The sequence below is a fragment of the Macaca mulatta genome, chromosome 6 (genome assembly GCF_049350105.2).
Source record: "Macaca mulatta isolate MMU2019108-1 chromosome 6, T2T-MMU8v2.0, whole genome shotgun sequence".
Classification (NCBI taxonomy): Eukaryota; Metazoa; Chordata; class Mammalia; order Primates; family Cercopithecidae; genus Macaca; species Macaca mulatta.
In genome coordinates this window covers 41,213,759-41,229,391 of record NC_133411.1, presented here as the reverse complement: position 1 = coordinate 41,229,391, position 15,633 = coordinate 41,213,759, and positions in this window count along the sequence as shown.

The following is a 15,633-nucleotide window of genomic DNA, read 5'->3' as shown; positions in this document are numbered from 1 at the left end:
ACATATGTAACAAACCTGCACCTTGTGCACATGTACCCTAGAACTTAAAGTATAATAAAAAAAATTTTTTTTTGGAATAGTTTCAGTAACTCTTCTTGTGCATCTTGTAGAATTCAGCTGTGGATCCATCTGGTTCAGGGCTTTCTTTTGTTTGGTAGGATTTTATTATTATTATTATTGATTCCATTTCAGAACTCATATTGTTCTGTTCAGGGTTTTAATTTCTTCCTGATTCAATCTTGGGAGGTTTCATGTTTCCAGAAATTTACCCATTTCCTCTAGATTTCCTAGTTTGTGTGCATGCAGGTGTTCATAATAGTCTTAAGATCTCTTTTATTTCTCAGGGATTCGCTGTAATGTCACCTTTGTCATTTCTGATTGTGCTTATTTGGATCTTCTCTCTTTTTTTCTTTATTAATTTAGCCAGCAATCCATCGATCATGTTCATCCTTTCAGAGAAGAAACTTTTGGTTTTGCTGATCCTTTGTATAGATTTTTCAGGTCTCAATTTCATTCAGTTCTGCTCTGATTTTAGCTATTTCTTTTCTTCTGCTAGCTTTGGGGTTAGTTTATTTTTGTTTTTCTTATTCCCCTATGTGTGATGTTAGAATGTTAATTTGAGATCTTTCTAACTTCTTAATGTAGGTGTTCAGCAGTAAACTTTCCTTTTAATACTACTTTTGCTGTATACCAGAGATTTTGATATGCTGTATCTCTCTTTTCATTAATATCAAAGAGTTTTTGATTTCTTCATAAATGTCATTGTTTACTCAGAAGTCATACAGAAGCAAGTTGTTTAATTTTCATGTAATTGTGTAGCTTTGAGAGATCTTCTTAATATTGGTCTCTATTTTTATTTCACTGTGGTCCATGAGTATGTGTAGTATGATTTCAATTTCTTTGAATTTACTGGGACATGTTTAATGGCTGGACATGTGGTCAACTTTAGAGTATGTTCCATGTGCAGATGAGAAGCATGTATATTCTGTAGTTGGGTGGGATATTCTGTAGTTGTCTATTATTTCTAATTGGTCAAGTGTTAAATTTTAGTCCAGAATTTCTTTGTTACTTTTCTTCCTCATTGATCTGTCTAACACTATCATTGGGGGTGTTGAAGTCCTGCCCTCCATTATCGTGTGATTGTCTAAATCTAATTGTAGGCCTAGAAGTACTCTTTTTTTTTTTTTTAAATAAATCTGGGTGTTCTAACATTAGGTGCATATTTATGAAGTGAGGTCTTCTTATTAAACTGAAACTTTTATCATTAGATATTTGTTCTCTTTAATCTGTTCTCTTTAAATTGTTCTCTTATTTGTTTTCTTATTTGTTCTCTTTAAATTGTTGTTAAAGTCTGTTTTATGTGATATAAGAATAGTGACCCCTTCTTTCTTTTGGTCTTCAGTTTTCATGATAGATATTTCTTCATCCCTCTACCTTCAACTTACGGGTGTTGTTATATGTGAGATGTGTCTCCTGAAGAGAGAGACACATCCAACAGCAAGTCACTCTAAGTACTGTGGAAACGAACTGAAAGCGGGGTTAGAAAAAAACCAGAGGAAGAAGGTTCAAGTAGTCTCCAGATACTTGGGAGGCTAAGATGGAAAGACCACCCAGGCGAGACCGGGGAGATAGAGGCTACAAGTTTTTTATCCAGTGTGCCACTCTGTGTCTTTCAAGTAGTACATTTAGACTGTTCACATTCAAGGTTAATTTTGGTATATGAGTTTTGATCCTGTCATGATTTTGTTAGCCGGGTTCTTTGTAGTCTTGATTGTGTAGTTGCTTTGTAGGGTCTGTAGGCTACATGTATTTTGTGGTAGCAGGTATCATTCTTTTGTTTCCATGTTTAGAACTTCCTTAAGGAACTCTTATACACCTTATCTAATGATAACAAATTCCCTTAATGATTGCTTATCTGGAAAAGATTGTATTTGTCCTTTGCTTATGAAGCTTAGTTTGGTGGGATATGAAATTCTTGCTTCAAATTTCTTTTCTTTAACGATTCTGAAAATAGGCCCCAGTCTCTCCTGGCTTGTAGTTTCTGCTGAGAATTCTGCTACTAGCCTGATGCGTTCCCTTTGTACATGATCTGGCCCTTTTTTCTAGCTGGCTTTAAGATTTTTTTCTTTCACATTGACCTTGGAAAGTCTCATGACATGTGTCTTAGTGATGGTCATCTTGTATAGTATTACGCAGGGATTCTCTGAATTTCTTGAATTTTCATGTTGATTTCTCTATTGAGCTTGGGGAAATTTTCATGGACTGTATCCTCAAATATGTTTTCCAAGTTGCTTACTCTCTCTCAGAATGCCAATGAGTCGTAGGTTTAGTCTCTTTACATGATCTCATATTTCTTGAAGACTGTGTTCATTATTATATTTTTTTATTTTAAAAATCTTTTCTATTTATATCTGACTGGGTTGATTTGAAGGACTGGTCTTTGAGCTCTGGATTTTTTTCCTCAGCTTGGTTTAGTCTGCTTTTAAGGCATCCAATTGTATGTTCAGATTCTTGTAGTAAATTTTTCAGTTCCAAAAATTCAGTTTGCTTCTTTCTTAAAAAGGCTATGCCATATTTCAACTCTTGGATGTTTTACTGGATTCCTTAGTTTAGATTTAACTTTCTCTAGAATCTTGATCTTCCTTGCAATTCAGTTTCTGAATTTTATGTCTGTCATTTCAGACATTTCAATCTGTTTGGGATTCATTGCTGGGGAGCTAGTGCCATCCTTTGGAGGTAAGGAAACAATCTCGCTTCTTGGGCTGCTGGACTTCTTGCAGTGATTCCTTCTCATTTGAAGGCACTCATTTAAAAAAAAAATTGAAATTGCTGTCATTTGGATGGCTTTTTGTTTTAATATTCTTTTTCCCCCTGAGGGTTTGACTGTGGTATATGTTGCGTATAGTCGATTAGCTTCATTTCTGGGGGCTTTCAGAGGGCCAGGGTTCCGTATGGGTTCCTTAGCTGTGGCTAGCTTCCTGCATTGGGTTTCACAGGCATTGTGTGTGCTAAAGGAATTTATTTTTGTTTGCTGGTGTAATTCAGTCTGCGATCCAGTAGACGGTGCTTAAGAGTAAGGGCTGGCAAATAGGCTTTTACCCACCTCTGTGCCTCTTTTTGCAAGTCAGTGCATTCACAGCAGTTCTCTGAGGAAGGAGGGACAGGGGAGAGAATGATGACCTCCTCACTAAATCTGTTCCCTGGCCTTAGGGTGGGGGGGGGGGTCCCTCCAATCACTGGTGTCACATTTGTGTTTTCTTAACCCCAAGGGGTGCTGTGGTAGGCTGCATTTCCCCCTCCCTTTGGAGTGGCCCGAGCTGAAGATTAGGTCACCAGGAGACCTGCAACTCCACAGAGATCCACTGGTTCTCTGAGCTTGTCAGAGTAAGAGTGGGGAATGTCTGTGGGCGGTCTGGTGATGCAGGTGCGTCAAGGGTAGAGGACCCTTAGGCAGGCATTGGTGTTATGGATACGCATCTGGTATAATGACCGTGACTCGGGTTTTGTTTTTTGTTTTTTTTGTTTTTTTTCCCCAGAGAATGGCTGTAGCGGCTGCCCAGGTCACACTCCCCTGACCGGGTTTCCCTTTGGTTTCTGCCCCAGGAGTAGCCCTGATGAGCTAGATTTGTCCCAAGTCTTCTGCACCTAGATTGCCGTACTATTCCAGGTGTTCCAGGCTTTGGGACTTCCTGAGGCAGAAGCTGTGGTATGTCAACAGGCTACACGCTTCCCAGACTGGTCTTGCAGAGGGAGAGACACCTAGCTCCTGCACCGGCACTGGAACCAGCGCCTTACTCTTCTCTGTTCCGATAGTGGAGGCTCCTCTCCTGCTCGAACTCAGGCCACAGATCTCAGCTCAATGCCCCTGGATGGTGTGCTTGAACCTTAGGGGCATTGAGACCTGAGATTTTGTCCTCTGGCTTCCCACTGCGGGGAAGGCGCCGACTGCTCTGAGGCCACTGGCAAAGTACTGGTGGGGCAGTGGAGGCTGTGCAGGACTGGCCAGGTAGGCAGACTTGGGAGGGGCTGGCAGACAAGCGGGTGCATGGATCAGGTGTGCCTCAGTTCCACAGGAAAGGCAGCCCTGCTCTGTCCCAGACTGGCGGTCAGCAGGGGTTGGAGTTATTCAGAGCAAGGTGGAGAGCCCTGGGGGATGGGTGCCTGTGGATGTGCTTGGGGCAGCTGCCCCACATGCAAAATCTTTGGGGCTCTGTGTAGGTTCAAGTCTCTGGGTAGTTCTCCCTGCCAGTTCCAATGTCTATGGGGATCATAGAATCTCTTGCAGCGAGGATCCCAGAGGTCTGCGGCGGGAATGTGGTGCCCCAGAGTTCCTTCACTCAACGGCTCCTTAAGACATGTTCAGGATTAGGAGCCAGTCCCGTCACTCAGCAACTTCACACAGGCTTCCCACCTTCCTCCTTCTTCAACCCCAGTGCCTGCATTGCCTATCAAGAGATCGGATAGAAGTGGGATAGTTTACTTGATATTTTGGTTTCTGTCAGGGGAAGAGGTGTTCCCTGGCTGTGTCTAGTTGGCCATCTTGTAGGAGATCCTAGCCTATAAAGATAATTTTCTTTGAGAACTGTTACTTCTGAATTTCCTGTAAGTCTCAATGCTGTGACCAGTTTCTGAGAGTAGGACTTACTCGGAGGAAGATGTGTCCACATTGATTATTTTATGATAACCTATAGAAAGGAAGTCTAGAAATAAGATTTGAGAATTAAATTACAATTTATTATAAGCGTTAGTGATTATGTTGCAAAAGAGTAGGATGACCACAGGAAAACAATTTTGAATTTTAAACTGAATTCCATTTTCTGTCAATTATGCTCAAGGTACCAAAAATAATCAGCAAACTGGCCTACTTTGCATTCAATAAATATTGATTTCAATCCCTTCTGTCTGAAGTTGTATATTTTATTTTTATCCAAAACTCCCCAGCTCAGATCTGTTTTTTTTCACTCTAACCAATTTTAATAAAAGAAAAAATAATAAAAATTCTTCTAAAGAGCTGTGTTTACAGCTATGGCAGGTGATTTTCTTTTGCTTGGCCCAAGGTATCTGTCTTTAAAAATCAAATCTGAATGTGTGGGTATAAGTTTGGATTGTGCAAGTATTTTTTTTAATGGTCCAGTAAGACTCTGGGAAGTCCAACTTTAGATAGGTAGATATATTTTTAAAAATTTCTTTTGTCATGTGTACTTTCAATATTAAGAGAATTTAAAACTTACAAAATCTACTTTCTTTTTCTCTTTTTTCTTTTTCTTTCTTTTCTTTTTCTTTTCTTTCTTTTTGTTTTTTGTTTTTTGTTTTGAGACAGAGTCTCGCTCTGTCACCCAGGTTGGAGTGCAGTGGCGCAATCTCTGCTCACTGCAAGCTCCACCTTCCGGGTTCACACCATTCTCCTGCCTCAGCCTACCGAGTAGCTGGGACTACAGGTGCCCACCACCACGCCTGGCTAATTTTTTATATTTTTTAGTAGAGATGGGGCTTCACCATGTTAGCCAGGATGGTCTCAATCTCCTGACCTTGTGATCCGCCTGCCTTGGCCTCTCAAAGTGCTGGGATTACAGGCGTGAGCCACTGTGCCTAGCCCAAAACTTATGAATTCTACTTTCTAAGACATAATAAACATATATGAGAGTTAGAGGATGAGATATTTTAATCAAATTTTAAAATATGCATAGAATTTAAATGTTACTTTTTAAGGAATTAAAATTTTTACACAGAAACACACTCAGAACACTACCAATCTACTAAACATGAGATAATCCATTTTAATTGTTCAGAATATGCTTTAACCTCCTACCAGGCCTTCTGATATTGCCAAGGATGTTATTTGTCATTGTACTGCAAATATGGAAAAACACCAATTACAGATTTCCAGCTGAAAGAATTCAAGATTGTCTTAGTCCATTCACACTGCTATAACAAAACACCAAACAGTGGGTGACTTATAAGCAACAGAAATGTAGTTCTCACAGTTCTGGATATGGAAAAGTCAGAAATCAAGACCTAATGTCTTCTAAGGGCACACTTTCTGTTTCATAGATGGCTGTCTTGTCACTGTGTTGTGATATGGCAGAAGGGATTTATGAATTCTCTGGGGTCTCTTTTATAAGGGCATTAATCCAATTTATGTGAGTTCTACTCTCATGACCAGTCACCTCCCAGAGGCCCTAACCCCAAATACCATCACGTTGGAGATTAGGTTTCAACATATTCATTTTCAGGGGTCACAAATATTCAGTTTATAGCACAGATTATCTCTGATTGTACTTTAATACACCACATAAAAATACATGTATTTGTATAAACAGACAAGAAAAAGCAAATGAAATTTGCATCTGGTTTCATCATCTCAAAAGAAATCTTACAAACTCGTGTTAAGTAATTTAACACACAATCAATCCATCAAACAATAAGGGTAATTACTTAAATAGTTGTTGTCTTACAGGGCTTATCATCTCCATAAAATTAGGATTTCTTAAACCATTGAATCCCTAATATGTTAATGTCTTTATTTCTAATCATCTAGTGATGTTTATTCCTGACTTTTGCTTTAGTAGCTTTTTAATAATAACACTCCTAAGCATAATTCATTTAACAACCAAAAAAGGTATTTGATTCAAATTTTTAAACAACCTACTATAACATCTTTTCCCTAAAAGATGAATGCAAAAGGAGTGTGGTGCGCAAAGTGGAAAATCAAATAAAAAAGTAGCAGCTATTCGTTTATCCTGTGAGAGCTATGATCTCTTCAGTGCTTTAGGCAAATAAAACTTTTGTCTTTTCCTTACAATGTTAAAAAATGCATACTACCACTAGCAGCAATTTTTGTTTTTTTTTTTAAATGTATGAACACATTTATTTTTAAAATTGCTTTTAGCCTGATGCTCTCAATGTTCAGTCCCAGTTCAATTTTCATTTTTTTCCTCAAATTGAAAGTAATATTTTTTAAGCAGCATAAAGGTAAAAATAAGCATTTTACTTAAATTATCAGAATGCTGCTTTTGCTTCCTTATGACTGGCCTGGCCATGTTAACTAAGTAAGCCTTGTTGTATCGGACAGCAGAACCAATTTTGTAACCTTGGAAATTAAGTTAGAATTATTTTCAGTTAAAGCAAAAAGACCTGCACCTTTTCCCAAAAGTGTGAACTTTGTAGTCTTCTGTGCCATTAAAACCCTTTCAGCCGAGCATGGTGGCTCATGCCTGTAAGCCCAGCACTTTGGGAGGCTGAGGCGGGTGAATCAACTGAGGTCAGGAGTTTGAGACCAGCCTGGCCAACATGGTGAAATCCCATCTCTACTAAAAATACAAAAATTAGCTGAGCGTGGTCATGCATGCCTGTAATCCCAGCTACTCGGGAGGCTGAGGCAGGAGAATGGCTTGAACCCAGGAGTCAGAAGTTTCAGTGAGCTGAGATGGTGCCATTGCATTCCAGCCTGGGCAACAGAGCAAGACTGCATCTCAAAAAACTAAAAAATAATTTACGAAAACACTCTCACAAATGAATAATATTTATGAAGCATGTCTATTTTTGAGAGATTGTTAAAAAACAAAAGTCTTGGTTAAATAGTTGATGCAGCTTGTTTTAATGAAAACTCTATATTCTATTAATGCTGAAGTAACGGAAAGTAATACTCAATTGGATCCTTTTTGATGCATTAGGAAGAATGCTTGTCTTACCTTAGCATCATTGTTTATAGTAACAAATGTGGATCCCTGGCCTTCTGTCTCTGAACTCCTTCTATGCAATGATTTCCAGTACTGGGTTTCCCTTTCTACTCACTGCCTTCCTCTCCTGCCTGTGCTGGTGGTTTATTTTACTTGATAGAGCTTCGCATTGGCTACTGCTCTCAAATTCTGGTTTCTCTTGTTCTCCAGTTTTTGTCTATAATGAGAGTCACATCCTAAAGCCCAGCACCACAGCCATGCATTTCACCACTCTGCATTGTTTTTATTTTCTTCCTCAAAAATATAGCTCTTGTGGCACTATTCACAGTAGCAAAGACTTGGAACCAACCCAAATGTTCATCAATGATAGACTGGATTAAGAAAATGTGGCACATATACACCGTGGAATACTATGCAGCCATGCAAAAGGATGAGTTCTTGTCCTTTGTAGGGACATGCATGAAGCTGGAAACCATCATTCTCAGCAAACTATTGCAAGGACAGTAAACCAAACCCCACATGTTCTCACTCATAGGTGGGAATTGAACACTGAGAACTCTTGTACACAGGAAGTGGAACATCACACACCTGGGCCTGTCATGGGGTTGGGGAAGCGGGGAGGGATAGCATTAGGAGATATACCTAATGTAAATGACGAGTTAATGGGTGCAGCACACCAACATGACACATATATGCATATGTAACAAACCTGCACGTTGTGCACATGTGCCCTAGAACTTAAAGAATAATAAAGAAAAAATGTATATAGTTCTTGTAGCTAAATCCTGAATACCAGGGACAGTCTTTCCATAATATTCTGACCCTCGAGATTTGAATCTTCTATCTTGGTGCCTTGTTTATCTGATTGGACACCTTGGTGTCAAATATTGCTTGAATTGTGGCTGGAACTCTGTGGTAAACAGAGATGCCCCATCCAGATCCCCTCAAAGAAGGACTTGCTTTGGCAGCCACCTCCAGCTGTCACCTCCTGCAAGGTCTGCCTCAAATGAACAGAGCTGCTTCATGTGAGTTCATGCCATTCCTGGATCAGCCCTCCTGCAGGGATGTAGTGATAAAACGATCTGACCATTTTGTCTCAAAACAGGACAACTCTGATGAGCAATATTTTCTCCAGGGCTTTCTACTGGGTAGGCTGAAGATTTGTCAGGTCTGTGTCATGCAATTAACTTCTCCCTCTGCTCAATCCTCTTCTTTCTCTTACTTCTTACCGATGCTGAGCCCCAATAAACATCTGGTACGTCAAACATCTCAGCATCTGCTACCATAGTGCTTGACTAGCAACAACCTCCTGTGTTCTACAACATACGCATCCTCTTCTGTGTTCCTCTTCCCACCTCCAGTGAATTGCCACGTGCTCCCTATTAAACCTCATTCAGTCTTAATATCTGACAGCAACTGTCCCTAAGACTTTTTTATTTTTTAATTTTATTTTACTTATTTATTCTTTTTGAGACAGAGTCTCACTCTTTAGCCCAAGCTGGAGTGCAGTGGTGCAATCTTGGTCACTGCAACCTCCGCCTCTGGGTCTCAAGCGATTCCTATGCCTCAGCCTCCTGAGTAGCTAGGATTACAGATGCACGCCACCATGCCCGGCTAACCTTTTGTATTTTAGTAGAGATGGGGTTTCACCATGTTGCCCAGGGTGGTATCGAACTCCTGAGCTTGGGGGATTTGCCTGCCTTGGCCTCCCAAAGTGCTAGGATTACAGGCATGAGCCCTCTCGCCAGGCCAAGGCTTTTATTATTGAGTTAGGAAGAAAATGTAAACATATCAGAAGCCTGTGGAAGTGTTAAACCCAGTGAATCACTTTCCTGGACAGAGTTACTCCTGTTGTATGAATGAACGCTGTGCCACAGGCTCCTATGTGATGGCAACAGAGGGTCTGGATCTTTTATGACATGGACTCTCCTATAAGCTGGGCACTGAAACTAAAGCAAACAATGGAAGAAGGATTGGTACCATATGGAGACATTTTTAAAGAAATAACAAGACAAAAAGCCAGACAGAAATTACAGTGTAATTCCGTAGATTTACACTGAGTGAAGCTGTGTCTCCTGCCTCCCCTTTTATATCCTCCACCTCTTCTTCCTCGGCCACCCCTGTTAGCAAGACCTATCCCTCCTTTCCTCCTCCTCCTCAGCCTACTCATGTGAAGACAATGAGGATGAAGATCTTATGATGATCCACTTCTACTTAAGAAATAGTAAATGTAATTTTCTTAATAATATTTTTCTAGCTTACTTTATTGTAAGAATAAAGTATAAAATACATATAACATACAAAATATGTTTTACTTGACTGCTTATGTTATCCATAAGGCTACCTGTCAATGGTAATCTATTAGTAGTTAAGTTTTGGGGGAGTTAAAAAGTTATACATGAATCTGGGAATGTGCTTCTTAGAACATTTAAAATAATAGTTGTGGCTTATGTTATATTACTATCATATAGCACTGGCCTAGGCATGCTGTCAAACAGTCTATAACATAATTATTTTGCATATCAGCAGCACTAGCACACAATATGTAGAGACTATGAAGTGGACAATTCTACTATCAATGCCACAGTCTTGCTACAGCTCTTGAGTTTTAGACTGTAACCTAGATATAAGAGAGTTTAGAAAGGAAATCTTAATTTTTGAGGTGAGAATCTTAATTTAAACCTGAAATGAATAAGAAGAAATCTCAGAAGTTACAGAATTTAACTCTAAGATTACAAACAGATCTTCTTTGAAAAAAGAATCAATAAGGTCTACTATTTGATAGCACAACAGGGTCGCTATTGTCAATAATAAATTGATTATATATTTTAAAATAACTAAAAGAGTATAGTTGGATTGTTTGTAGAACAAAGGATAAATGCTTGAGATGATGGATACCCCATTTACCATGATTTGATTATTATGCATTGTATGCCTGCATCAATGTATTTTGTGTAACCCATAAATATATATACCTACTGTGTACCCACAAAAATTAATAAAAAATAAATAAAATTTAGAAAACCTTCTTTGCTCTTAGGCAGAATAGATTTGTAAAACAGCAAAGAAAAACAAGGAAGATCACTTATTATTTCTGAGTTTTATGCTAATCTGTTTGTAACTCATGACAAATAAACACTATAGTGTTTGCATGAATAGTGCCAAAGCTGGGCCATTAAACAGAATGAAATCAGAATCTGATGGGTTAAATGTGAGAATAGATAGTGCCACAGACATAATGGTACTTAAATCTGATAATGTAATTTGAAGAAAATAAAGATGGACTTGCCAGGCTTCAGGGCAAGTGCGTGTCCAAGCTGGAGGGCTGAGCAAGTAGAGTAGTCCTAGCCAATTACATTTTGGGGCATCAGCTGACACTGCCACAGTTAGAACAGTAGTTGGCAAAGTCAGCTATCCCACTCACATGTAAAGGGCCTATAACAGGGGCTTCCAAAGGGCAAAATAAAATCCATTCTAGCATAAACTCTACATCTCTACATAGCTCTGAGACGTCCAAAGTGAGGAGCAGTTGGTGGTGATGAGTGTGCATCTGAGCTACACTGGCAATTTTCAGACCTAGGCAACAACAAACCTCACCAAAGGCTTTCGGATTGAAGAATAACATAAATTGGGTTAATCTCTGCAGCCTTTGTTAAATGCCGAATCGGATTAAACCAGTGAGAACTATGCCAAGCAGAAATTCCTGTTGAATCTTGCTTGGGTCAATCCATCATGGCTACTGAGACATGGCGAGCAAAATTTGAATATCATGTTTGCAGTTGCATTCACTTGTTCAGGTGTCACATGGGAAAAGAGACCTGAAGACCTGGTTAGGAGCTGGTTTCAGAAACACTAAACGGGTCTATCAGTAGAATCCACATGTCCTGGCAGAAGGTTAGCAGTATCTCAAGCCCCAACTCATTCCTTAAATCTTTTTTAAAAATATATCGCCCGGGCACAGTGGCTCACGCCTGTAATCCCAGCACTTTGGGAGGCCGAGGCGGGCAGATCACGACGTCAGGAGATGGAGACCATCCTGGCCAACACGGTGAAACCTCATCTCTTCTAAAATTACAAAATGTTAGCCGGGAGTGATGGTGGCACCTGTAGTCCCAGCTACTCGAGAGGCTGAGGCAGGAGAATGGCGTGAACCCGGGAGGAGGAGCTTGCAGTGAGCCGAGATCGCGCCACTGCACTCCAGCCTGGGTGACAGAATGAGACTCCGTTTCAAAAAAAAAAAAAAAAAAAATGTGTGTGTGTGTGTGTATTATATTATATATTATATATATATTTACTTATATATATCGATACATGATAGTTGTACATACTTACGGGGTACATGTGACATGTGGTATTTTGTTACATCCATAGGATGCGTATGATCAATTCAGGATATTTAGGATATTTATCACCTCGAGCATTTACCATTTCTATGTGTTGGGAATATTTCAAGTCCTCTCCTCTAGTTAATTTAAAATACAAAATACATTGTAGTTTACTGTGGTTATCCTACTCTTCTATTGAACATTAGAACTTATTCCTTTTATCTAACTATGTTTGTATCCATTAACCAATCTCTTTTCATCCTCTCCTTTCACACACTCTTCACAGACTCTGATAACTATCATTCTACTTTCTACCTCCATGAGATTAACTTTTTAGCTCCCCCATATGAGAGAGAACGTGTATATTTGTCTTTCTGTGCCTGTCTTATTTTACTTAACATAATGACCTTCAGTTCCATCTATGTTGGTGCAAAAGACAGGATTTCATTCTTTTTAAAGGACGAATAGTATTCCATTGCTTATTTTTACAACACTTTTCTTATCTACTCATCCTTTGATGGACACCTAGGTTGATTCCAAATTTCTGCTATTAAGAATAATGCTGTAATAAACATGGTGGTGCGGGTATCTCATTGATATATAACTTCTTTTCTTTTGAATAAATACCCAGTAGTGGGATTGGTGGATTATATGGTAATTTTTCATTTTTAAGAAGTCTACATTTTTCTTCAAAATGGCTATATAAATTTACATTCTCATTTTGTCTTAAATTTTAAATAAGGTATATGGAATATTTTATATCCTATGAGTAGGTAGAAACTAAACCAAATCGAGCTCACCTAGTGAGATCAGGTGTTATTTTTAGTTTTAGAATATTTCCAATAGTAGGATTTCCTTATTGGTAGAGTTTTAAATGAGTAAGTTGTCAGGATTCCCAGGAATGGTAAGTTAAATGATTTTAGGTTTCTCTGCAGCAATTTTATTTCCCCATCTAGGCATAGCTCTGCATTGGATTAGTAATGTTGGCATTAGTTCAGGCCAGAGCTGCATACTGAACTGTGTAATAAGCCATGTCTCACTAACACACGTTAAAAATATTGCACTCTGAAGATTGAAATGGACATTTTTCTGGAAACTAAATGCATGAACATATTGTAAATCCATTAATGAAATGGGTAATTTGACCATAGATATCACATAATGTAAATATTTTATGCTGTGTTTTGGTTATTAAATGAAAAACGAGGATAAAATGTTGAGATGAGAAAATCCCACATTAATCATCGGGGAATTTGGTCAGGAATTGATTCTCTGGGAATTTTTCAACCTGGAAAATCAAGGAAGAGGCAAAAATGACATCTGTGTCAGAAAAGAGTTAAGCTTGGTTATATTTAATGGACAAAACATGTAAAACTACATTTCTGTCATTTGAAATTAACCATAGTGAAATAATTTTACACCTGGAGGAGCCCTTTGTGAAGATTTTCTCCAAGTCTTGTCTTATGGGCCTAAGCAGCAGCAAAGTCGTAGCTCAATGTTCCAGTGATTAGGTAAAAATCACGCTCCCTGATCAGCCCAATGCTTTTTGTATGAGATTTCTTCATTTTTCTTTGCTTTCAAAGTATTGATTTTTCAAAAAATAAATATTTACATATATATGTAAACTTACATATGTATATGTTTGTACCAATTATAGGCAATTCAGAGCATTCAAGGCCCTAAGTGAATTAATAACATTCTTCTCTTCATTTTGCCGACAAGGAAACTAACATTACGATGTTAAAGAAGGATTGCCTAACACCATGCAGATAGTAAGGCTCACAGCAAGAGTTTCAACACATTGTTGTCAACCTACTCTAGAGAGCAAAGATTCAACATGTAAATGTACAAAATGTAATAGAATCCAACAAGAAGAGAAGAGAAGAGTGGTGTGAAAGAATGCATGATGATTTTTGTTTTTATAAAAAATGCTGCATTCTTCTAATTTTTAAATTTTTATTATTACTTTTTTTGAGACGGAGTCTCGCCCTGTCACCCAGGCTGGAGTGCAATGGTGTGATCTCAACTCACTGCAACCTCCACTTCCTGGGTTGAAGCGATTCTCCTGCTTCAACCTTCCGAGTAGCTGGGATTACAGGCAAGCACCACCACACCTGGCTAACTTTTTGTATCTTTGGTAGAGATGGGGTTTCACCATGTTGGACAGGCTGGTCTTGAACTCCTGACCTCATGATCTGCCCACCTCGGCCTCCCAAAGTGCTGGGATTACAGGCATGAGGCACCACTCCCAGCCTAAAAAATGCTGCATTCTAATCTTCACAAAGGAAATAGAATCAAGAAAAATAAAATAAAAGATTCTGTTATGACTGACATTCCTGGAATTGTTAACTATTTAATAGGAATCTGTTACCATGTGGTTTAGAATCCCTCATTTCGTTTACTGACATTGGGGGTGGTAGAAGTTATCCTCCATCTGTTGGGTAGGGAAATATGGATAAGTTCTTCTTGTTTTTAATTGACACAATAATCATATGTATTTATAGGTGCAGTGTGATGTTTCAATACATATATACATTGTGTAATAACCAAATCAGAGTAATTAGCATATTTATCACCTCAAACATTTATTATTTTCTAGTGAGAGCATTCAAAATCCTCTCTTCTAGTTTTTTGAAATATACAGTACATTATTGTTAACTATAGTCACACTACCATGCATTAGAACACCATAATTGATTCCTCCTAACTGTGACTTTGTACCCACTGACCAATTTCTCCCCATTCCTTCCTCTCCCATACCCTCTCCAGTCTCTGGTAGCCACTATTCTGTTCTTTGCTTCCATGAGATTGACTTTTTAAGATGCCATGTATGAGTGAGATCATGCAGTATTTGTCCCTCTGTGCTTGGCTTATTTCACTTAGTATAATGCCCTTTAGGTTCATCCGAGTTGTCACAAATGACAGGATTTCACCTTTTTTTATAACTGAATAGTATTCTATTCTGTATATGTGCCGCATTTTAAAATCCAGTTATTCATTGGTTCTATATCTTGTCTATTGTGAATAATGCTGCAATAAACATAGGGGTGCAGATATATCTGCAACATAGTGATTTCATTTCCTTTGGATATATGATCTCATTAGTGGGATTGTTGGAACATATGGCAGTTCTATTTTTAATTTTCTGAGGAACCTCCATACTGTTTTCCATAATGGCGGTACTAATTTACATTCCCACTAATGTGTATGAGTTCCTGTTTCTTCACATCCTTGCCAGCATTTGCCATTTTTTTTCTCTTTGATAATAGTCATTCTAACTACAGTGAGGTGACATCTCTGTGATTTTTGACTTGCATTTCCCTGATGATTAGTAATGTTGAATATTTTTTTCATATGTTTGTTGGTCATTTATATGTTTTCTTTTGAGAAATCTCTATTCAAGTCTTTTGCCCATTTGCAGTGCAATTATTTGTTTTTTGTTTTTTGCTATTGAGTTGAGTTCCGTATATATTCTGGATATAACCCCCTTGTCAGAGGCATAGTTTGAAAATATTTCCTTTCATATTGTGGATTGTCTCTTCACTCTGTTTTTCCTGTGCTGAGTAGAAGCTTTGTAGTTTTACGTCATCTCATTTGTTTACTTTTGTTTTTGTTGCCTATGCTTTTGA